A 24,500-nucleotide genomic window follows, 5' to 3' on the forward strand; every position below is an offset into this window, starting at 1 on the left:
AGAGCACGAAAATACATGCAAACACTGGGGTTTTTTTTACCACACGGAGGTAAAACTACTAGGATTACAACTGCAGAGGTTTCCTTTGCGTACAGGTCACAAAACACACCTTTGCCGTTTACGCAAAACACTGCAACCATCGATTAGCCGATTCTCTTGAAGGGTGCCTGCAGTGACTTTGGTGGTTTCTTCACCAATAGCATTATAGGTCCCCTGCATGGTCGGGAATGTACAGGATAACCGTGTTTGTTATTCTGGATACACGTGGAATTTGATGTCTGTGTCTGTGTGTTGAGAGAGAGAGAGACAGAGAGAGACAGAGAGAGAAAGAGAGAAAGAGAGAGAGAGAGAGAGAGAGAGAGAGAGAGAGAGAGAGAGAGAGAGGCCAACAAACAGGCAGGCAGACACAAATAGAGGAGGGAGGGGGGCGCGTGCACACACAAACACACACACACACGCACCACCTTCCACCCAGCTAAGTGAATCTGGCTACCTACGTCAAAATCTATAATAGCGAAAGCTGTGCGGCAGTCCATTTGATGTATTGTGGTCTGTAATTGTTCCCCGAGGCACCCAATTTCATACTTTGGCGTCATGTTAGCACTCTTTGCGCCAAGCAAAATGAAATGTTGCGTTGAGGGAAATAATGCGCATGCAGAAAAAGTCAGAAATGTGTTTCCTAACAGACAAAGGCAGTAATGAAGAGACTTATTAAATCAGTCTGGCAATAGAATCTGGCTGCTATAGCTTTCTCACTTGTTTCCGCTATATCCATTTGGAGGAAGTGACTCGAATTTCCCAGCGATAGAACAATTAAGTTTCGAAAATGACCCTCACCTACACCCCCTCCCCCCTCCTCTAAAAAAGTAAATAAATAAAATTAAAAAATATATTTAAAAAATCCATCTCCAAGTCGAAAAATGCTTTTATCCCAGGTAAAAGGCAAGGATGGATCTATCGTTATATTTAAGATGTCGTTTTCACGGGAAGAATAAACACCACATGCACACCTTCGTTTCTTATTCCGACCTGGTATCGACCTTGGCTACCCGAGGTGTATAAAGAAGCTATATTATTGTACCCGGCACAAGAGTGCTCACATGTCTTGTGTCAACAGATCATGGTGCTGTTTCGTCAAGCTCAGCTCTCAGGAACTTCACTTACTGCCGCCTGGAATGTTTTTCTTTGGAATTGTTTTCCAACTTCGCCGTGCCCTGTGTCGTTGTAGACTCTGACTCTGACTCTTTGTTGAGGGAAAACTTCAAAGTGTGAGTGTTTTGTTGACGTTGCCGACATGTTTTGTTGACGTTGCCGACATGTTTTGTTGACGTTGCCGACATGTTTTGTCGACGTTGCCGACATGTTTTGTTGACGCTGCCGACATGTTTTGTTGACGTTGCTGACATGTTTTGGCGTCCATGCATTTTTTGCCACATTCTTAAAGGTTGTTTGTTGAATAACCTTTGCTGACTTCGTGTATCTGATAGTTCACACACGCAGACAGACAGACAGACATACACGCACGCACGCACGCACTCTCTCTCTCTCTCTCTCTCTCTCTCTCTCTCTCTCTCTCTCTCTCTCTCTCTCTCTTACACACATTATCTCCGCTTGGAAACAAACCTGAGATGACCATCTAAACTTTTGGGGGCGACAGACTGACCAAAGGGGGGGGGGGCTGGGGGAAGGGATGATTGGGTCGGTTATCCCAACCAGCCAGGAGTGTCCAATGTCATGCCGTCTACCTGTGGCGAGCGTAAACTGACTGGCAGGTACGACACGAAGAAGAAAAGAATTAAATCACAGCCAGAGACCGACTGCTATGCGACAGGATGGGAGGGGGCAGGGGAGGTTGGTTGGTAGGTAAGGTAGGGGGGGGGGGGGGCTGGGAGGGGGGTTGAGGAGGTGGGGGGAGGACTAAAGAAAGCTGGCCCCATAAAATACTGCTGTCCTTACGTCCGAACCCAGCCCGAGGCACATCTATAACCCCCGCCGCATTACAGAAGAACCCCTCTTTGAAGAGCCCTCGATTCAAGGCCTCGTGTTCTCACATTTGTTGTTCCTTACCTCTGCAAATTAACCTCAATGTTAAGACTCTCTCCTTTGTTTCAACATGATTTTCTCACCTTTTTTAAGATCATAAGAAAGGGGTTTCACTGTAGTATACTTTCAGCGAGAATCTGGAGGTCTTGTGAAAGGGGTTGCACTGTACATGTGGTATACTTTAAGCGAGACCGACACAACAACGAAGGGCGCATCGAGACACAACCATCCCCCTTTCTCTACTTTGCTAAGACGTTCTCTACAGTTGTGTATTGTTCCCCGTTCGTCACGTCACGGTCACATCTGGTGGCCATTGTTCAAATTGTTGCACCATCGGTTGCGATTTTCTCCCGATGGAGTCGCAAAGCCTTCGGGTTGTTGTGAATGTACACGCTGCAACTGAAGGATGAGATCTAAAGTTAACGGCGTTGACAGAAAAGGCACCAAGGATTTGGGGGGAAATCTTACTGACAGGAGTATTTGGATTTTTGTTTGGATTCAACAACAGAGTTCAATAAACTACTCTGGAAGGAGGGAAGTTACGTTAACAAAAGAACACCAAAGCCAAACACAACCCGAATGTTGACGAAGTAGTCCATGAATAGAAGCCGAAGTAGGACTCATTCTTGAGACTGTTTGGGCCTAACAACCCAAGACAGCCAAACGAAAGAATAAACACAACTGCAGTTTTCACATGTAAGTGTTTACTTTGGTATCGTCGTGTGTACATAAGCGATTGCATAACACTGTGCCATCGCCCTCGCACAGATCTACAAAACACAAAACAGAACTGCACTTGAGTCTGCATGATCAGTCTTACTTCACTTTCTACTCTGGTCTGTGCAATGCTACGAAACCAGCACATTTTCACATACCGACTTACAAAACCAGCAAATGTCCATACCTACTTTTGAATAATAGCAGCACAGACAACTGATCGTTTCCCCTAAATGGGTACACTGATCCCTAACAGAATAAAGCTAAATAACGTAAAAGAAAGGATGCTCTTCATGAGTGAAAAACGTTAAAATCATTGATTGAAACCGAAGAATATGCTGCACACACATTGCGAACAATGACAATGATGTTTTGATACACACCGAACCTATAACAGCCGGACAATACAATGCGACTGCAGGTTGGTCCCAATGAATATGACGTGCATAAAGATTATTTAGAAATGAGATTTGTTTTAAAGAGTTTGCAAAGTTTAAACTTAAACAATGCAATACATCAATAAAGCCACCAGACAAGTTGACAGTTTCCGTCCTTTCTTCAGTCCTTCCTCCTAACTTGAAAGTTTATAGTTTGAAGTCGGACCTTACCCGTCTACTCCACAGTCTCTGGCTAAGTCAATGGCAGTCACTCAATTAACTATTGAAAAGCCAAAACAAAGATATTGTACTGAACGTCGCAGTAGAATATCTTTGACCGAAACATATATGAGATATAAGACAAGTTTATATTGCAAAAGGAAATAGAGTTGGCAAGCGTGCAAAGGGGTTGTTGTCTGTAAGTTTTCTGCTGTCAGATCTCACGAGAGATGCTTCAGTCTACCTTCTTTACGGGCGACAGCTGCTGTGCTCATTTTTAGGCCAATAAAGAAAGTTAATATTCACCGTGTGAAATAACTCATCAAAAACCTTGAGCATTGTCTGGCGCAGTCTGCGGCTGACTCAGAGCTAAGACTGAGAGAGAGAGAGAGAGAGAGAGAGAGAGAGAGAGAGAGAGAGAGAGAGAGAGTAGAGTGGGAGAGAGAGAGGGGGAGATGAGAGAAAGAGAGAGAGAGAGTGTGTGTGTATGTGTGTATGTGTGTGTGTGTGTGTGTGTGTGTGTGTGTGTGTGTGTGTGTGTGTGTGTGCGAGTGTGTGAGAGAGAGAGAGTGTCTGACTGAAAGAGAGAGCAGGTGAGATAGAGAGACAGAGAGGGAGCAAACGCAAATGCACCCAAAATTCGACAAAAAGTTTAACAAGCCCTCGATTATGCCTCCAATTTCAAAATGTCATTTACAGCTTGATGTAAATCCACGCCACTTGCGCCGAAACAAGACGTGTTTGTTATAGTTTTGCTATACATACATGTTGATAAAGATATTCACGTCACCCACACTGAGACTGACGCAACAGGAGGCACCCAGCAGCTACGCAACTTGAGATGCTGACAACTTCTGAGTGATTTAAATGCTCATGTGCACGTTCAGAACGACTTCCTCTGCTGCTGCGCGGTAGTACACGAGCTTTGATTACCCAATTTATTCCAAAGCGAAACAAAATGTATTCTACACTCAAAGACCTTTTAGGAAGAAAGAGAATCTGAAAGAGGGAGAGAGCGATTGTGAGAATAAGAATGAAAGAATGACGAAAGGAGGAGGAGACAGAGACAGAGAGAGGCGGAAACACCGAGAGAGAGAGAGAGAGAGAGAGAGAGAGAGAGAGAGAGAGAGAGAGAGAGAGAGAGAGAGAGAGAGAGAAAGAGAGAGACACACACACAGACACACAGATAGACAGACAGACAGAAAGTCACATCACAACAAAAAGACTCATTACCCGAATTTCGTACGACGTCCACTGCAAAACCACCCACAGTAGTACAATCCAATGAGACCACACCGACACAAAAGACAGTGTAGGTATAGGTAGCACTACCACCTGGGCCACAGACCACAACACACACACCAGTGCTACAGTGACACTAATGAGGGCAGGCGACACTTACACCTAAAGTCTCACGACACCACGATAGTACTGTAGTAGCATCCTTGTCGCCACGGAAGAGCGAAACAGACTGAGGCAAACAGGGCGAAACAGATCGGAGGCGACAGACAGCTAGCCACAGTCACCTGCTATGTCCCGGTAGAAGCAGACAGTGACACGCACAGTGACTCTCTCTCTCGCTCGCGCTCCCACACATACTCTACTGTGAAATCACTGAACGCCTATCTCAGCTACGTCAGGTGTAAGACAACTCTTTACTGCCTATAGCTACAGTATTACCCCCCACCCACCCACGTACAGACCTCCAGAATATTTTGATGATTTCATTTCTTAAAAGTAACTAATGACGAATGTCCATGAGGGTTAACCTAACCTCACAGGACTTATCCTTTAAGAAATTAATTCTTTGAAAATCCTACTGTGCGCAGTAAACAGTTGCTTTCTGGTATGTGCAGTGATGGCGCTAATATTTTTTCAAACTGGTACACAACTTTTATGATGAAAACTATCCCAAAAAAAGGTAGGCTGGTCATTGGAACCACCAGTAAGAGTCCAACTCAGAGGACTGGTTTTGTTGTGTTACCAGCGAAAAAAACAGTAGTTCTAAAAATCAACCGGTAGGTTATACCGGCAGCCAATTATTTTCCAGTATTTTCTCATTTCAACCGGGAAAATACCGGTAATTACCGGTTAACGCCAATACTGACGTGTCAAAGTGGAGGGCTGGCATTATCACATGTTAAAAGGCTGTTCAGATATGGCATTGTCACATGTTAAAAGGCTGGTCAGATATGGCATTATCACATGTTAAAAGGCTGGTCAGATATGGCATTATCACATGTTAAAAGGCTGGTCAGATATGGGATTGTCACATGTAAAAGGCTGTTCAGATATGGCATTGTCACATGTAAAAGGCTGTTCAGATATGGCATTATCACATGTTAAAAGGCTGGTCAGATATGGCATTGTCACATGTAAAAGGCTGTTCAGATATCATCATATGGCATTGTCACATGTAAAAGGCTGTTCAGATATGGCATTATCACATGTTAAAAGGCTGGTCAGATATGGCATTGTCACATGTAAAAGGCTGTTCAGATATGGCATTATCACATGTAAAAGGCTGTTCAGATATGGCATTATCACATGTTAAAAGGCTGTTCAGATATGGCATTATCACATGTTAAAAGGCTGTTCAGATATGGCATTATCACATGTTAAAAGGCTGTTCAGATATGGCATTGTCACATGTAAAAGGCTGTTCAGATATGGCATTGTCACATGTAAAAGGCTGTTCAGATATGGCATTGTCACATGTAAAAGGCTGTTCAGATATGGCATTGTCACATGTAAAAGGCTGTTCAGATATGGCATTGTCACATGTAAAAGGCTGTTCAGATATGGCATTGTCACATGTAAAAGGCTGTTCAGATATGGGATTGTCACATGTAAAAGGCTGTTAAGATATGGCATTGTTTACACAGGGGAAACTGTGTCTTGACACATCCAACGAAACAATACGATTTGACAAACGAGGTATACACTGTATGTATGTGGGTGACACTGCGATTAACTCGATCCAAAACTTACAAAAAGTATACTCATCAAATCCCGAACACGAATTCAGTGATATACGATACATAATGGGCACGCTCTGAACAAATGAGTTTCATACCATCGTCGAAGGATAAATCTTAAACACGCACTTCAACCAAGAGGTTTGACAAATAAGGGACACTGTATGTTTGGACTTTGCGATTAACACGATTCATGGCCTTCTGTACCACGTCCTAATCCTCAACACGACTTCACAGAAAGAGATACGAGGGTTTGGAGATGGTACTCTTGTGTCCTTTTGACCAAAGACATCGCTGCTGGCTTCTGATAGAACATAAAATTAACTGCCCCCTATTCTTCAAAGGTTCAGGGACCACATACACAAGAAAACAGAAAAAAGGACTGTTTTCTTTAACAGAGTTATTTATTTTCAACTCGAACCTTCGTTTTCAGAATAGGCTATACACCTATCTCATTCACAATACAAACAAATTTCGTTAGAAACAAATTAAATGTTCGTCCGCTAAACAATTATCGCAATGCGGAATTTGACAATATAGCAACCAAAATCAAGCATGCTAACGTTACCTGAAGGGAGCAGAACCATAACTAACAAGACAGACCGGGATCTGGCGGCTTTAAAAAGAAAGTCTCTTCTTTAACAGCTCAGCTCAACAGTAAAGTTCATGGGCCTGTGGTCCAAGCATGCAAGATTGCTGGGGCGGATTTGGAGCTGTCCCGGGAAGATACTCATGGTCATTATTTTACCTACCTGCCTCACCCCAGCACACACCCATTCCCCAGTCAGCCCCCTCCCCCTTTCAACCAGCATCAGTTTACGAAGCCATCATGCATGTAAGATTGCTTCACAGGCCTGGCCGGTCTAACGTCTACATTAATTTCATGGGCAGGTGGGCCCCATGCACTAAACGCCCCCTCCCTCTCACTGTCCACAGCCATCATGGCCAACAGGGGGACAACACCACCACAGGCCGAAGACCACATGGTCAGTTTCTAAGGACACCACCATTTTAACCTGGCTAGACCGCAGCAACCAATACTCAATAGCACGAATGGCTGGTGAAACTCAAGATTGACTTAATCGCAACAGTTTCTTCTTTTTCTTCCAAGGCGACAATCCGAACGTAAACGAGGGTGACGACGACGACAACGATGATGATGACACACACACACACACACACACACACACACACACACACACACACACACACACACACACACACACACACACACACAACCGACTTACAGAAATTGATGGCACAGAAGCGAGTTCAAGGAGGAGGATAAACAGACGTGAGTGAAGAGAGAAAGGGATTCATGACGACAACAACGGTGAAAATCTTAATCCAGAAGAGGAAGCAGAAGGAGAGAGTTTTGACAACCACGGGAGGATAATGTATTCGGAAAAAACCCAGAGAGCAACAACAACAAAACCACACACACACAAAACACACACACAAAACCACACACACACAAAACACACACACACACACAAAAGAGAAAGGGGTCAACGCGAGAGAGAGAGAGAGAGAGAGAAAGAGAGAGAGACAGAGAGAGAGAGAGAGACAGAAACAGAGAGAGAGAGAGACAGAGAGAGAGAGACAGAGACAGAGAGAGAGAGAGAGACAGAGAGAGAGACAGAGAGAGAGAACACAAGTACTTCTAATTTTTCATGGGGAAACAATATCTACAACTCTCTCGTCTCATCCATCTTCTAAAAAAACACCCTAAAAAACACCCAACTAAACAATAAATCTCTTCACACAATTAACCATTGAGAGCCTCCTGTACATTCAATTCAGTTTACAAACACGGACACGATATGACACGTACCTCGCACCTGGAAACAGCTCTCATGTCCATACATGGTTTGGATGACACTTGTAATACCTGTTAAGCCCGAAGATCGACACGTCCACCTCATACACAAAAATACGATGGTACTCCATAAAAGAATATCTCTTGATCTTTGCTGAGACACGTGTGTGCGTGCGTGTGTGTGTGTGTGTGAGAGAGAGAGAGAGAGGAGAGAGAGACTGAGAGACACACACACACACACATAAATACAGTGACACACACACAAATACACAGTCACACACACACACACACACACGCCAGAAACAAAACAGAGAACTTGAAGTCCACACGTGCCACATCCTCCCCTCCCCCCACCCCCAACCCGCCAATTAAAACAAAATGTCACCCACCTGTTCACAAAAAACCCGAGTCACAACAGTTTTCACAGCTGCTTCTGGTATCAATGTCCAACACACAGATCACACTACTGACTGTATGTAGTCAACTTCACTCGACCACAGTTCTGACGGACTCCAAACCTTACGGGAGAAAAAAAATCTTCGTCTGGTGTCCTGAGTTTCCGAAACTCTGACACAGTCATTTCCCCTAATGCACCACAGCGTGTCTTTTTTGTTAGTGAGCCAAGCCTGCAGCCGCCCCTACTGCTATAAGCTATCGTGGGCACACACAATAAAAGGAAAACCCATCCCTTCCCTATGTGTATTAGTTCCACTCAAATGCAACAGGTACTGTTACGAATCTGATGTGACATACCTAAGCTACGGTTAGACGGCTTTGTTCGACGGCTTGTTCAACGGGGAAATGTCTATCTGGGACAGGGAGAGAAAATGTTTCAAGACGATCCCTTCTTCTTCTTCGTTCATGGGCTGAAACTCCCACGTACGTACACTCGTGTTTTCGCACGAGTTGATTTATACGTTTATGACCTTTTTTACCCCGCCATTTAAGGCAGCCATATGCCGATTTCAGGAGAGGGCTATCCTTGATTTGTGCCACTATGAATAAGACCAGTTCGACTCCGAAAGTGCTAATGGGCATAACCAATAAAATGGGGTTTAACTTCGTTTGTGAAGTGGAGGTGTTTTACAGATGACTGGTTATAAACCCAAAACACAATTACTATTCTGTGTCGTTACTGCTGACCTAGTTTCCACGAAGATATCCATTAAGCTAATGTTTTGCAACAGTTGATTACTCATGGTAATTTGAAAAGTAAGAACCCTTAACAGCGTCAGGCGTTTGGTAATAACACTAACACACACACACACACACACACACACACACACACACACACACACACACACACACACGCACACACACACACACATAAAACAATGATGCAAAGAAACCCTGAATTTGTTTTGTATGACTTGCACAAGAATAGATGCTTTTCCATCTCGACCATAAAAGGTCAGTCACTCTCTGTAACACCCAACGTCCTCTCAGGTCAAATTTACTGACCCATGTCGGGAAAGGTTCCACTGTAATTGCGTCTTTAAGAACTGCATGCAAAGGCACGCGAGCGAGTGTTTAGCTTGAAAGACTGTGATTTCACGCTGCTAGTGTTCATTCACTGAGGCGGGGGACTCTCTGGGTTGTCGCCTGGTTTCCCGTTTCCCTGTTGCGTCTTTATGGGGATTAAACCCAAGACGTGAGCGTGGCAAGAATCTGACTTGATGAACCTCAATTTGACATCTGCGGAGGGAGTGTGTGTGTGTGTGTGTGTGTGTGTGTGTGTGTGTGGGGGGGGGGGGGTTGAGTGCAAAGCGCATGTAGGCATACAGGATCCTCAATACTAAAGCTCGCATCAAACCTACAAAATCTTCGCATCAAACCTGCCAACAAATCGTCGCATCAAACCTACAAAATCGTCGCATCAAACCTCCAAAATCGTCGCATCAAACCTCCAAAATCGTCGCATCAAACATTCAAAGTCGTTAAAAAAAAATCTACTGAGATAAGCTAGGTCTCCTTTGAGATCACAACAAAGATCTGATGAATTTGATCACATAACCCCTTGTTCATTTTCTTCTCGCAAAGAAAGTTTATGTCACGTTTTAGGATAGTATGCATCTTTCACTTAAATATTTAAATCGACAGATTAGTCACTGTAATATTTTGGAAAACCATCATATCATACACTAATGGGTCCAGTCAACAGACATTGGTCTACTTTCGCTTTCGTTTTCCTCCATATATCAGACACAGGAAACAACGCTATTTCATCTTGATTATTTCAATCACGCAAAGCCGCGGACATTGATCGGTTTGATGAAAAAGGTTTCATTTCCGCTGCAGTCTTTATCCCAGCAAACCATTTTACACAATCAGAAGACAATCAACCGGATCGAAAGTGAAGCCGGAACAAAAACTGGGAGTCCATCGGTCACAAGTCATGCGAAAGAAATGAAAGTGGTTCAACGTTAGATAAGAAAAGACGGCGATCTATTAGGGACAGTCATGATTCATTACGGATGTCATTAATCATCTCGTCAAAGCACGGAGGGTTTTTCATTATGCATTCATTTTGTTCATTGTTCCGCCGTTGTGAATAGAAACCAGAGTAACCGGGAATCGTACACGTATGGATACTTGTCTGTGCATGTATGTGGGAGTGTCTGTCTATGTATGTGCTTGGGTCTGTGAAATAAGTACGGAAAACCAAACAAACAAACAAAAAAACAAACAAACAAAAACAATAACTGAATATGTCCTTCATGCGTGAAAATGTCTCTGTCTTTGCGCTGTGTGTTGTACATTTGTCATTTGTCATTTTCTGTGGCTGTGCGCGCGCAATCTTTTTCTTCTGTGCGAACGTGTATGCATGCGCACGCGCGCTGTGCATAAAAGCCTCCGCTGACACACCTTCATAACCACCACTGCATATACAACCACACCTACCTTCCACTCCTACACATTGTTTGTTCGTTTATCAAATGAATGTGTCCTAATCAGGCTTGATTAATGCCACAAAGACACCGACACAGGCTCTCGCTTACATGTCCAGCCAAACACCCAAACCAGGGCCGGTATGCACGTGAAGTTACCCAACTGGGTAGGATCCAGTCACGAGGTAGGTTTGGTCCAAATCACAAACAAATCTCAATTTTAACCAAATCCGGCCCAAACGTTGGTTTCCACCCCAGTTGGGCATTTTCTCTTGTGCACGCCAGCCCAGCTCTCCTTTGCCCACGTCATTCCGGTCACTGTTGCGTGGACTGTGCCACAAATCACGATATAATGTCCAACGTCCACCCATACAGTGTCCACCTACAAACAAAAGCCGGCCAGCACCCACGCACCGCATGCCTATAGCCGGCAAAACAAGGGGTCACTTCAAACGCAGTTTGGCTTCCCAGGAAAACCCAGATTAGCCCGCGAGCAGTGAGTATAAGTAGTGAGAAGTAACGGCTGATATGTCTGGGAATGTATTTACTGGGTGTAAAACGCCGGACCACGTCAGTACCAGTGAACAGCCGATTGTTTCCCAGCGCGTAACATTGAGTGACCAGTACCGCTATACTGACTTACGGACGGTGGTGTAAGAACATGTATGTCCTTTGGTATTTACGGCTAATCTGCTCCAAGCTGGACAATCAACGTCTTTCTGGTCCCAACAAATCTGTGTCAACTGTAAACAGTAATCCATGTGACTGAAATCGCACGCGCCAAAAAAAAAGGGGTATAGGTATGGATGTGGGGTTGGAGTGGGTATTGCCTTAGTCATCCACTTATTATGTTATATGAAGTCTTATATCGCGCGCGTTTCTCCAGACTCGGACTCAAGGCGCAGGGATCTATTTATGCCGTGTGAGATGGAATTTTTTACACAATACATCACGCATTCACATCGACCAGCAGATAGCAGCCATTTCGGCGCATATCCTACTTTTCACGGCCTATTATTCCAAGTCACACGGGTATTTTGGTGGAAATTTTTTATCTATGCCTATACAATTTTGCCAGGAAAGACCCTTTTGTCAATCGTGGGATCTTTAACGTGCACACCCCAATGTAGTGTACACGAAGGGACCTCGGTTTTTCGTCTCATCCGAACGACTAGCACTTGAACCCACCACCTAGGTTAGGAAAGGGGGGAGAAAATTGCTAACGCCCTGACCCAGGGTCGAACTCGCAACCTCTCGCTTCTGAGCGCAAGTGCGTTACCACTCGGCCACACTGGGGGGGGGGGGGGGGAGGGGAGGGGGAGGGGAGGGGTGGGGGCTGAACGATTATGGACTCAGAAAAAGACAGACAACAACGAGCGCTGCTGTGTGCAAACGTCTGCACACCTCGAGCAAAAAACCCAAAAACATTCAGCATAATTAACAATTTTGAAATGTTGGCTGCTCAAAAGAGTTACATCTTGGCAGTTCAAGGAGGAACAAACAAATTGAAACCAGCATCATCAACAACAAAATCAAACTGTGCTTGGATTATAACAAACAAACCTAAAGATGTTCACTACTTGAAACTACGACTGTTTCAAGCCACTCAGAATTATCAAACGCCGGAGTTTGCGAAAGACTAAGTTTGTAAACACGACTCTCCGCCCACTCTCTCTGACTTTATAACAGCTCCCGAAAATAGATTCCCCAGATCTCTTTGAAGCTCTTCAAGGCTCTAAACGCAACAACAACTTCCAGGATTCCATCAGCGTGAGCGTAATTACCATTTTTCGCCAAGATACAGACCCGAAATCCGACTGCGAAACTGTACAAATAGTCTCGTCAATCCGCAAAAACAAAGTTAGCCTAGAAACGTCCATTGAAAAGCTCTTTGGCTCTTTTAGTCTCGTCAAGACGCTAGTGAGAACCCCACACAATTAGTCCTTTGCAAGTTATAGTACTACGACGACTTGACGAAAGATGTAGTTATTATTCCTGGCACAGTGCCCCTCCCCTCCCCCCCCCTCTCCCCCCATCAAACTACGTTGAACAGATTCTTCCCTTTAGTGGCCCGTAGTTACATATTTCATGTTCAAAGCGTCTAATTCATCCAACTATTTCCACTTTACTGCAGTCTTCCTCGCTTTTCAGACCTGAATTTCTTAGATTTTTTTGTCCGAGGTCGTCAAAGGAGGGTTCTACTGTACTATCGCAGACTGAATAAGAAAACAGTCTTTGATAGGATACGAGGGGTGTTCCACTGTACTATCGCAGACTGAATAAGAAAACAGTCTTTGATAGGATACGAGGGGTGTTCCACTGTACTATCGCAGACTGAATAAGAAAACAGTCTTTGATAGGATACGAGGGGTGTTCTGCTGTGTGGCCAGACACAAAAAGTGCTCGAGGCGCTTAGGCTGCTCTAACGAGCCTTTACAGGCGACCGTTTGTAGCTGAACGGCGAAGCGGAGAAATCCGTAAGGACCTCCCACTTTTAATGCTCTAAACTCGTCTCTGTTTCTGTCTCTCTCTGTCTCTGTCTCTCAAGTTGTTCTCTTTATCACACTGTCTGTCTGTCTGTCTGTCTGTCTGTCTGTCTGTCTCTCTGTCTCTCTCTCTCTCTTCTCTCTCAAGTTGTTCTCTTTATCACTCTCTGTGTCTGTCTGTCTGTCTGTCTGTCTGTCTCTCTCTCGCTATGTCTCAGTGTGAGCGTACACGGACAGTCAGTAGAAGGATTGCCTGTATATAGTGACTCTGCGTGGATGTGTGTGTGTGTGTGTGTGTGTAAGTGTGTGTAAGTGTGTGTACTAAGTGTGCGTGCGTGCGTGTGTGCGTGCGTGCGTGAGTGTGTTTACCTTGAGTCTCCTTATAATGCAACTGTTAAAAGGTCACCCACAACAACCCCATTCCTTCACCAACTCCTCTTCCCTTTTGCCCCAAACACCCTCCTCCGACACCCCATTATGTCCCAACACGCGTCTTGCTCGCCAACACTCCAGCTCCAGCAGCGAAGTCAATGCAGTTTTATATGCGAATACATTCTCCCCCCAGTGTACCGTGGGCCATCATTCATCATCGGGAGTTGTCAAATAAAACTCCGCCTTGACAGATGACATCACTTACAATTGGAGCTGTGACCCAGCCAACTGTGCACACAACACACAACACACACACACACACGCATATATGCACACACAAAGGCACACGCACAAACACGCAGGCACACATATGCACAGACACACGGATACACCACACACACACACACACACACACACACACACACACACACTCTCTCTACCCTTTTCATTCAAGGTAAACAGTGCACATCCAACGCCGACATCGTTTTCCTGTGACACGTTATTTACTCACCAACATTAATTTTCACCCCTGCCTTCAGCGCGCTACTTTTACGTAAATGTGTGTACATTGTCAATATACAACTGTTATAAAACGATTGAGGCATATTAACGCAGGGCGTTGGTCGTGAGAGAAAGCGGAAATCGGATTAAAAGGGCCGTAACTGTTGTACCTGTTGTAGAATGGACCTCGCTTCCCATGGATGAGCTGCTCACAACGGCCCAGAACAGACCCGAATGGAGGAGGACTGCTGTCTCGTCGTCCCTCATGCCCCCCCCCCCCCCCCCCCCCCCCGACGGCCAAATCGGTCAAGGGAATGAAATGAAATGACAAGTCGCGTAAGGCGAAAATACAATATTTAGTCAAGTAGCTGTCGAACTCACAGAATGAAACTGAACGCAATGCCATTTTTCAGCAAGACCGTACACTCGTAGCATCGTCAGTCCACCGCTCATGGCAAAGGCAGTGAAATTGACAAGAAGAGCGGGGTAGTAGTTGCGCTAAGAAGAATAGCCCGCTTTTCTGTACCTCTCTTTGTTTTAACTTTCTGAGCGTGTTTTTAATCCAAACATATCATATCTATATGTTTTTGGAATCAGGAACCGACAAGGAATAAGATGAAAGTGTTTTTAAATTGATTTGGACAATTTAATTTTGATAATAATTTTTATATATTTAATTTTCAGAGCTTGTTTTTAATCCGAATATAACATATTTATATGTTTTTGGAATCAGCAAATGATGGAGAATAAGATGAACGTAAATTTGGATCGTTTTATAAATTTTTATTTTTTTTTTACAATTTTCAGATTTTTAATGACCAAAGTCATTAATTAATTTTTAAGCCACCAAGCTGAAATGCAATACCGAAGTCCGGGCTTCGTCGAAGATTACTTGACCAAAATTTCAACCAATTTGGTTGAAAAATGAGGGCGTGACAGTGCCGCCTCAACTTTCACGAAAAGCCGGATATGACGTCATCAAAGACATTTATCAAAAAAATGAAAAAAACGTTCGGGGATTTCATACCCAGGAACTCTCATGTCAAATTTCATAAAGATCGGTCCAGTAGTTTAGTCTGAATCGCTCTACACACACACACAGACAGACAGACAGACAGACACACGCACATACACCACGACCCTCGTTTCGATTCCCCCTCGATGTTAAAATATTTAGTCAAAACTTGACTAAATATAAAAATGAACTGTTGTACGCTCTTCTTCCTCACACACTCAGTCACTGTTCTGTTTCGGAAATGAAACAAAATCAGGCCCATGCTGTACACAGACTTTCTCGGGAAATCCCAACTATGAATGAACCCCTTAAAATTCCCTATGATTTGCGCGCAGAAGTGCACACAAAGACAGACAGACAGACACACACACACAGACACACACACAGACACACACACACATATCCCCCTCCAAAAGCTCACATATATATAATTATATAGTCTAAGAAACATCGCTGACTGCCTCTTTTTGGCCGTGAAAAAGACCAACACAAAAGCAAGCAGTAGCTTGACTTTTGACATTCAACCTTTTCAAGTCTTTTCTTCTGAGCCGAAATATTTCACAAACCATCGCAGTAAACTATAGACAAGATAACCATCAACAGTGAAAGGTAGCACTTTTGGACCATAAACACAAAATAAATACTTGAGCGCACCGTAGAAATAACTACTGGCAGAACTGGGGGATAACTGGTAGTGCCCGCTGGGTAAGCTATGCCAAACAATGTCCACGTACTGTGCAACAACTGTCAACTGCAACATTTCATTGTGGCGATAATCGTTTGCCATGGCTGTAAACCCACCTACCACAAATGTTACCGACTCATTGAAAAAAATGTAAAAGTAGGTTTCGCTGTTTGGGGGCAAGGTTCCAAAACAAAGCAGAATTATCCGAGAAAGAAAATGTAATAGTTGTATGAGTGATTGCGCAGCTAGAGAAAGTCATAAGGTGACTGAACTAATCACACTACAAACACTGAACGTCTGTTGTTCAAATGGTCCAGATATCTCCAGGTTTAGACCCTTGTGAGGGTTGTCGTCATAGTGAATAAATCCAAAAATGTTTTACTTTTTTTCAGTTTTCCGCGGTGTCATTTCCGGAGAGCTATTTGGGGAGATAAACCACGGCCCGAAACACCATTTGCGTCATGTTTTATGAATTAGCGCCAGACCCTACAATAAACTTGATGTGCACTGATAATTATGCTTCATCTTTGCAGAATGTCGGCGCCAAATGCAATCTGTGCAAAGAAACGCAGCATAGAATGCCTTATTAATTCTGTCATACAGAACAAAAACTGTGTTTGTTGTAAGTCCTTGTGACTCTCCTTTTCCGTGTGGGATGAGGGCACAGTGGCGACTTCAATATAGACTGTCTGTACGTCATGGATCCTTTTTTTGTACTCGTAGTTTCCCTCAGTGGACCCATTGTCTGCAGTCATTTTGTGTAGAATTGCAGCGGCAAAGGTCTGAGTGTTTGTACATCCTTCCCCATCTCTCTCTCTCTCTCTCTCTCTCTCTCTCTCTCTCTCTCTCTCTCTCTCTCTCTCTCTCTCTCTTTCTCTCTTTCTCTCAAACACAAACGAACGCACACACACACACACACACACACACACAAGCTCTCTCTCTCCTTTTCTATCTCAGTGTGTGTGTGTGTCTCTGTGTTTCTCTCTGTCTCTCTCTCTCCCCTCGTATAGGCCTGCTCTCCTCTATCTTTAATTCTGTCTTTACGCCAACAAAGCAATAGCTATATTACACGCTGATATCGCCTGTGCACTTTCTCTCAGACTACAGATCAATCAATGCGATGTATATCAGTTTCCACAAGACTTCTCGTACTAAAATGCCCGCAGCAGTCTGGCGCAAAATCGCAAATTGACCGTCTAGTGTTGGATCGAAAGCCTGGCACCGATATAAGTATCGTCCTCGTTGGGGGGGGGGGGGGGGGGGTCTGGGGGGGGGGGGGGGGGCCGAAAAACGAACGCACTCGATCTTCATGGGCAGCGGTGTTGTCTGGTGTCGGCAATCGGCTAAGCGCCAAAACGTTGCCGTCCTTTCGGCGATTCTACCTAATTTGTTTCACATTGGATGCCAAAAATTGCCGCAGAGTACAACATTTTGTTATGGCCATTGTGAAAATTTGGCAAAGAAAATCATCATAGCAACGTCTTTGATGGACAATATTACCAAACAGATAAAGCATAACCTGCCCTATTGGCATTTACCACTCAAAACCATACAAAGCACCCTCAAAATGTCTGTTGAATCAAGCTAGATCCAGAAGAAAAAAAAAGAACACACAAACACACAAGTGCATTGACACTTCAAAATAAACCAGCGCCTCAAAAACAGAAACTCTATAGCACTGTCTCGAAACTAACGCGATAGTCGGACAGAGTTGCGCCCCTGGAACGGCAGGTAGTTCCGGTTTGCGTTTGCAAAATGGAACCGCATGACAATCCGCCCTTCAACTTCTTTACCCGCGTAGTTTGAACAGCAGACACAGTAACGTTTCCCTCCACCACTAATCTTCTCTCATTCAGGCATTTTGGACGTAAACAAAACAACCGGAACTACCCGCCGACAGCGCCGCGGGCTATAGCAGGGACGGACAACTCTTATCACTTTCGTTTTGAGACAATGCTATACCTCCACACAACCCAACCCCCAAACCCAATTCACACTGGACATAACTTATCAAACTGAGAAAACCCCTTATAGGTCCTGACACTGATCTGTTAAAAGGTGGGAAAGGCACTGATCCCCAATAAAGGGAACTAAAAACCTCCAGCATCCGACGCTCATCAGTCTGCTTTGTCCCCCTGTCACTCAGGGGGCGTGGCCTAAACAGGAAGGGGCGGGGCCGACCACGCCCACCTCTCCACAAAGAGTGTGAGAGAATGCCGGGGTAGTGAATTATCGTGGCGGGGGGGGGGGGGGGGGGGGGGAGGAATAATGACATGTGTGGTAAGGTGATTAATTTATCTGTCCAAAATTTTTTTCCTTATAAAGAATGTTAGCAATTTTGTTTCTTGGTATATTTTGCGTCGAATTAAATTCACAGAAATGACCATAAAAGAAGACGTCGAGGTAGATTGTCACGGCTTGGTTTCAATGACAGCAAAGTCTACAGTCATTCTGCTCAACAATGAAGCCTAAAATAGCGGCCACACAAACTTCACGGATAACAGACACAAACAGAGACTGAATGTTCACCTGTAAAGAATTGAATAAACGTTAGCAGTCTACCTGCTTTGGATTTTTGTAAATAATTCAGAATCACATATTTGTGACATTTTTTTTAAACTAAAGAGTAGTTAAATGACTCGCTCATTCCCTCTCTCTCGCATTGTCTGTCTGTCTGTCTCCCTCTCTTCCACACTCTCCCTCTTTCTTCCACACTCTCTCCCTCCCTCCCTCCACTCCCTCCACAACCCATCTTTCAAGTCTCACATCTCCATTTCATGTGGTCAAGTTTCACCTGTAACGGGGCAAAAAAGGGACAGACTGTTTCACACACACAACAGACAGGGTAGTGACCAGGTGTAAAGCGGTGTCGGACAGTGGCCGGCCAGACGAAAACAAGCTATACCCGTGTCAGGTGGACAGAGCTGACACTGACGGATGACCGACTGGACAATCGCTCACACACACACGGACACATGCTTCAAGACGAACATGATGGAATTCATTGGGAGGTTGGAGAGAGAGAGAGAGAGAGAGAGAGAGAGAGAGACAGACAGACAGAGAGACAGAGGGACAGAGAGACAGACAGAGAGAGAGACAGACAGACAAATAGACAGACACACAGACACACAGACACACACACAGACACACAGACACAGACACACACGGTGATACACACACACACACACACACACATACACACAAGGAAACAGAGCAATTAAAGGAAACGTTTTGAAATTGTATACGTGTTCGTGTGGTTCTCCATACGAGTATGGCAAGGCCTGAAATTAGCACAGAAGACACACAAGGTAACAACATACAACACACTATAAGGTACACATAAAATTGACGACTTACCTGATGCAACAGCTATTCCATCAAGTGCAAAACATCACCTGCAACACATCAAAACACAAAACCGTAAGCACACTGTCGCACACTGCAACCCAAACCGAATCCTGAAGCATGTGTCATATTGAGTTACAGTTTCTTCTGCCAAATCCATCTCCCCTCCCACAATACATAATATAACTAACAGACAGACAGACAGACAGACAGAAATACACAGTAACTCAGACACACAGACACAGACACAGACATACACACACACACACACATACACACACACACACACATATATATAAAACTCTCCACAGCTGTGCTAGTAGGCGTCGATCTCCACCATACACTGAGGAGCAAACTTGTTGGCGAACATAACAATTCATCACAGGCACAGTCGTTACTCGTTACTGTCCTAAGTCAGATGACGGCGCAAGTAAGAAAGCTAAGTCCCTCTTGCCCCTTTCACCTTACCTGCCGCTCAGGTGTGTACAGGTAAAAGCTTCGCCTTTACCTTATACTTACCTGTACGGCCGAACTCGAAACGCTCCAGTCTTTGCCTACCTGTGTGACTCCGTCATGTTTTGAACACCTGTACTGATTTTCTCTTTCCCTGTAAACGCTCTAGCCTTTCCCCTGTATGATTTTCTGTCCCAATCTTTACCTGCCTGTATCACTTTCTTTCGCCATCTGAAGCAACCATTTTGCTTGCCTGCACACACGCACACGCACGCACGCACGCACGCACTCTCTCTTCCTCTCTCTCTCTCTCTCTCTCTCTCTCTCTCTCTCTCTCTCTCTCTCTCTCTCTCTCGCTCTCTCTCGGTGCTCTCTCTCGGTGCTCTCTCTCGGTGCTCTCTCTCTCTCTCTCTCTCTCTCTCTCTCTCTCTCTCTCTCTCTCTCCCTCTCTCTCTAGCGTTGGCCTACCTGTAAAACTGTTCTCCCCTACACTCTAAAATCCCTCGCACAGTCTTTCCTCCTCAACACATTTGGCAGTCTGTATGCACGCAGTAGTAGTGTAGAGTTTGTAGTGTGGGGCGAAAGGAGACGAAGGTGTAACTTGACACTGCCTCTTGACCTTTGGCGTGTTTGGATCCCGTATTGTGGGGAGGGACAAACAGTCGACTCTCACCTGTATGTCGTAGGTACTACAAACCTCACAGGTGCAAACACTTTTCTTTTCTTCTGACGGGGTGCAGTCTTACGTGCCCGCTTTTTGTCGCGTGTGTGTTTACCTGAGTAATGATTTGTATGTCAAAGCTCCAGCACAAGCAAACACCGTTTTGTTCAGTTGCAATACAAAGGTGTCTGGAGAGTATTTGAAGAAGCAAGGTCGTGTGCGTTTTGTGTGTGTTGTTTGTGTAACACATAATGCACCGTGAGGGTGATGGCGTGCAACGGTAATGTGTTTACGTCATCTTGTCAAATGCACCAGTCTTGTGTGTGTTGTTTGTGTAACACATAATGCACCGTGAGGGTGATGGCGTGCAACGGTAATGTGTTTACGTCATCTTGTCAAATGCACCAGTCTTGTGTCCCAACCCACACCTTAACAGACACATTGTCAATACCTTTACAATACAGGTGGTTTCAAAGCCTCTGGTTGGACATGTGCACTATATCTATTGTATGTTGTAAGGGAAAAAGATAAAACTGAAGAGATAAGCCTTTATTCCGCCTGACTAGAAATCAGTATACAGATGAAATTCGTAAAAGAAAAAGAGATTATTTTCTAGAACTTGATGAGAGGATAAATTGTAAACAGAACTTCGGAAGCAAAAATTGGTGGCAACTTGTTAATTCCTTTTTGAAGAAAAAAGGTGTTGCATGTAACGAAATTCCACCGCTAGAGGATAATGGAAAAATTATTGATAACATTTGTGAAAAAACGATTTTGTTTAATAATTATTTTGAAAGCCAGTCTAAAGTTGAAAATCCAGACGATCCCCTGCCCGAGGCAAATTGGTGTAATACATCTTTACCGACTTTTGAATTAACAGAAGCTGAAGTTGTCCAAGTGTTAAGGAATTTAAATTTATCCAAGGCCGTGGGCCCTGACGGAATACATAATAAATTGCTTGTAGTTGGATTACCTGTTATCGTTTCACCGCTTACAGTTCTCTTTAACAGATCCTTGTCTGAGGGTGTTTTTCCAGTTGTCTGGAAAACTGCTCACATTACGCCCATTTTTAAGAAAGGCGATAGGAGTGCTTGTTCCAACTACCGTCCAATCTCTTTGCTGAGTTGTATTGGGAAGGTGCTCGAAAAATGTATACAAATCCGTGTGTTTGGTTATTTGCAAAATTATGATTTGATTACACACTGCCAATCTGGTTTTATTGCTGGTGATTCGACTGTTTATCAACTATTGAGTATATATGATGATTTTTGTGTTGCACTTGATAAAAACATTATGTCACAGGCAATATTGTTTGATGTATCAAAAGCTTTTGATAAAGTCTGGCATCGCGGTCTGCTCCACAAGCTTGAGGCGATAGGTATAAGAGGTCCCTTGCTTGTTTGGTTTGAACATTACTTGAGCGATCGCAGGCAAGCAGTAGTACTGAAAGGAACCAAATCAAGTTATGCTACCCCTTCTGCTGGTGTCCCTCAGGGTTCTGTCTTAGGACCTCTTTTATTTCTCATTTATATTAACGATATTGGTGTTGGTCTTGAATCAGTGTTGAAACTCTTTGCAGACGATACGAGTATGTATTTAAGTTTAGATAACGATGATGTACGAGCAGAGATTTTGAATTCTGATTTGGATAAAATTCGCACATGGGCTTCTAAATGGAAAGTCACTTTTAATTGTCAAAAGACAGAATTGTTGGACATTTGTAGGCAACAACATTTTTTACTTCCACCATTGTATTTCGAAGATGCACACTTAGTTGATGTTGAAAATCACAAGCACCTTGGCGTCATTCTACAAGGTAATTGTAAATGGGATTCCCACATAAAAAGTCTAATTGCTAAATGTAGAAAGTCAATTGCGTGTTTTGGTTTATTCAAGCATCGTTTAAACAGAAAATCACTTGAAGTTATATATAAATCCTTTATGTTACCATTGTTTGATTACGCGGACGTTATTTGGGATAACTGTACACAGTGTTTGGCAGACGAGTTGGAGACATTGCATCTCGATGCAATCCGAATCATTGTAGGTGCAGTACGTGGCACAAGCCACCAAAAACTGTATAACGAATCGGGTTTTGTGCCCCTGAAAGAAAGGCGACGTCGTCATAAACTTTTGCTGTATTATAAAATTGTAAATCGTTTAACCCCAGAATATTTATATTCCAAACTGCCGGTCCTGGTTTCCGATGTAAATCCTTACCACAGACGACGCCCTCTTGAACGTAAGGTTCCATTGTGCAGAAGTGAGTTATATAAATCTTCATTTTTTCCTTCAACGACAGCTTTGTGGAATAATCTTCCAGAAAATATACAACAAACGCAGTCAGTTGGTGAATTTAAAAGGTATTTGACCGATGGAGATGTTGTTGTTCCACAGTATTATTATTTAGGCAACCGCCAGGCACAGGTATTTCACAGCAGGTTGAGATTAAACATGAGCGATTTGCAACAAGACTTAGTTAACCGACACCTCTCTGATAATTTAGAATGTACGTGTGGAGCATGCCCGGAAGATTCTGAACATTTCTTGTTACACTGTCCAACATTTAAAGAACATAGAACCATTTTATTCAATAGTCTGCCAACACACGTTCTAGACTGCAAAACACTCTTGTTTGGAAATACTGATTTAACTATATCTTTGAACACGAAAATATTCTCTGTTGTACAAGACTATGTTATGTTAACTAATCGCTTCGGCTGATATTATATTAACTGTGACTGCAATTGATGCAGCCAGGCATTCTCTCTCTCCCTCTCTCTCTCTCTCTCTCTTCATCTTATTTGTATAAAATATAATGAAAGATTATCAAGATAAGTGTTGAAGCTATCACTTGTTCGCCATGTTTTGCTATCTTTCTTTCTTTATTTGGTGTTCAACGTCGTTTTCAACCACGAAGGTTATATCGCGACGGATGTTTTGCTATCGGAATGTGTATTGATTATCATTTCAAGAACGTGTCCATAAGCAATCTGCTTGTTAACGTTCTTAATGTTGTTATTGTTTGAAACGTGTGTATGAGAAATTGAATAAAACACGCTTTAACCAAAAGAGATAAGCCAACGTTGAAGAATGCAGAATTCTCTGCCTTAACACCCCCCCCCCCCCCCACTCCTTAACCTCTTAAATCCGCCCTCAACTACACCCTTCCTCGTACAGGTGCCTATGGTATGTATTACAAGCCCGGGGGGGGGGGGGGGGGGGGGGGGGCAAACAATTCAATCTTCTTCTGGACCTCCGTGCCTTGCCTTTGCTTTCTTTCTTTCTTTATTTGATGTTTAACGTCGTTTTCAACCATTCAAGGTTATATCGCGACGGTTGCCCTTTTGCGAGAGGTGAACACGTTTCTGCAGTATGTTGCAGGTAAAAACGCCAACTGCAGCACATGCATGTTCTCAGCGCTTTCAAATTGTCGCTGCATGCAGTTCTTCGCCCTTTGCCTCCGGCACATACTGTACACAATGTCCAAAGTTTCAAGTAAAGCCACGAGTAAATATTGTGTAACTTTTTTTTTTGCAGAGTAAGAGCGGGTTGTACCGGTCCTCTTCACACATTGCATCATGTTCGTAAAGGTTTAAAGATAAAAATAACATAACGGGAAATATGTTGAAGGCTTTTTAGCTTGGAGAAACGGCTATACGCATTATTCAAAACCCTGTATAATTATACTGAATCAGTGAAATATGTTGAAACCAAGCTATACGCTTAGCCGTTCCCTGCACCTTCGTTCAAGCAAAAACATTCTAAGCCTAGAATATCTATCTGTTCTTCTTCTTCTTCATCTTCGTTCATGGGCTGAAACTCCAACGTGCACTCGTGTTTTGCACAAGCAGGTTTCAACGTGTATGACCGTTTTAACCCCGCCATACAGGCAGCCATGCGGGGAATCTCCCATGGGGTCGCCTTCACGCGGCGGGAGT

At 43.9% G+C, this 24,500-nt stretch overlaps 1 protein-coding gene across 4 annotated transcripts in view; it reads right to left on the bottom strand.

Moving 5' to 3' along the window:
* LOC138963907 (dystroglycan 1-like) overlaps nucleotides 1-24,500 on the bottom strand; it is a 182,267-nt gene that overhangs the window by 82,048 nt on the left and 75,719 nt on the right. Inside the window, exons 1-2 of one of the 4 annotated variants that reach the window (XM_070335759.1) lie at nucleotides 20,367-20,584; nucleotides 19,458-19,495 (exon numbers count right to left, since the gene is read on the bottom strand). The gene's annotated coding sequence lies outside the window, so the exon portion shown is untranslated. Of the gene's footprint in view, nucleotides 1-4,589; nucleotides 4,883-8,542; nucleotides 8,737-19,457; nucleotides 19,496-20,366; nucleotides 20,585-24,500 lie in introns of those variants that run through there. The other 3 variants (XM_070335758.1, XM_070335761.1, XM_070335760.1) reach the window with 3 other exon arrangements.

The sequence above is a fragment of the Littorina saxatilis genome, linkage group LG4 (assembly GCF_037325665.1).
Source record: "Littorina saxatilis isolate snail1 linkage group LG4, US_GU_Lsax_2.0, whole genome shotgun sequence".
Lineage (NCBI taxonomy): Eukaryota > Metazoa > Mollusca > Gastropoda > Littorinimorpha > Littorinidae > Littorina > Littorina saxatilis.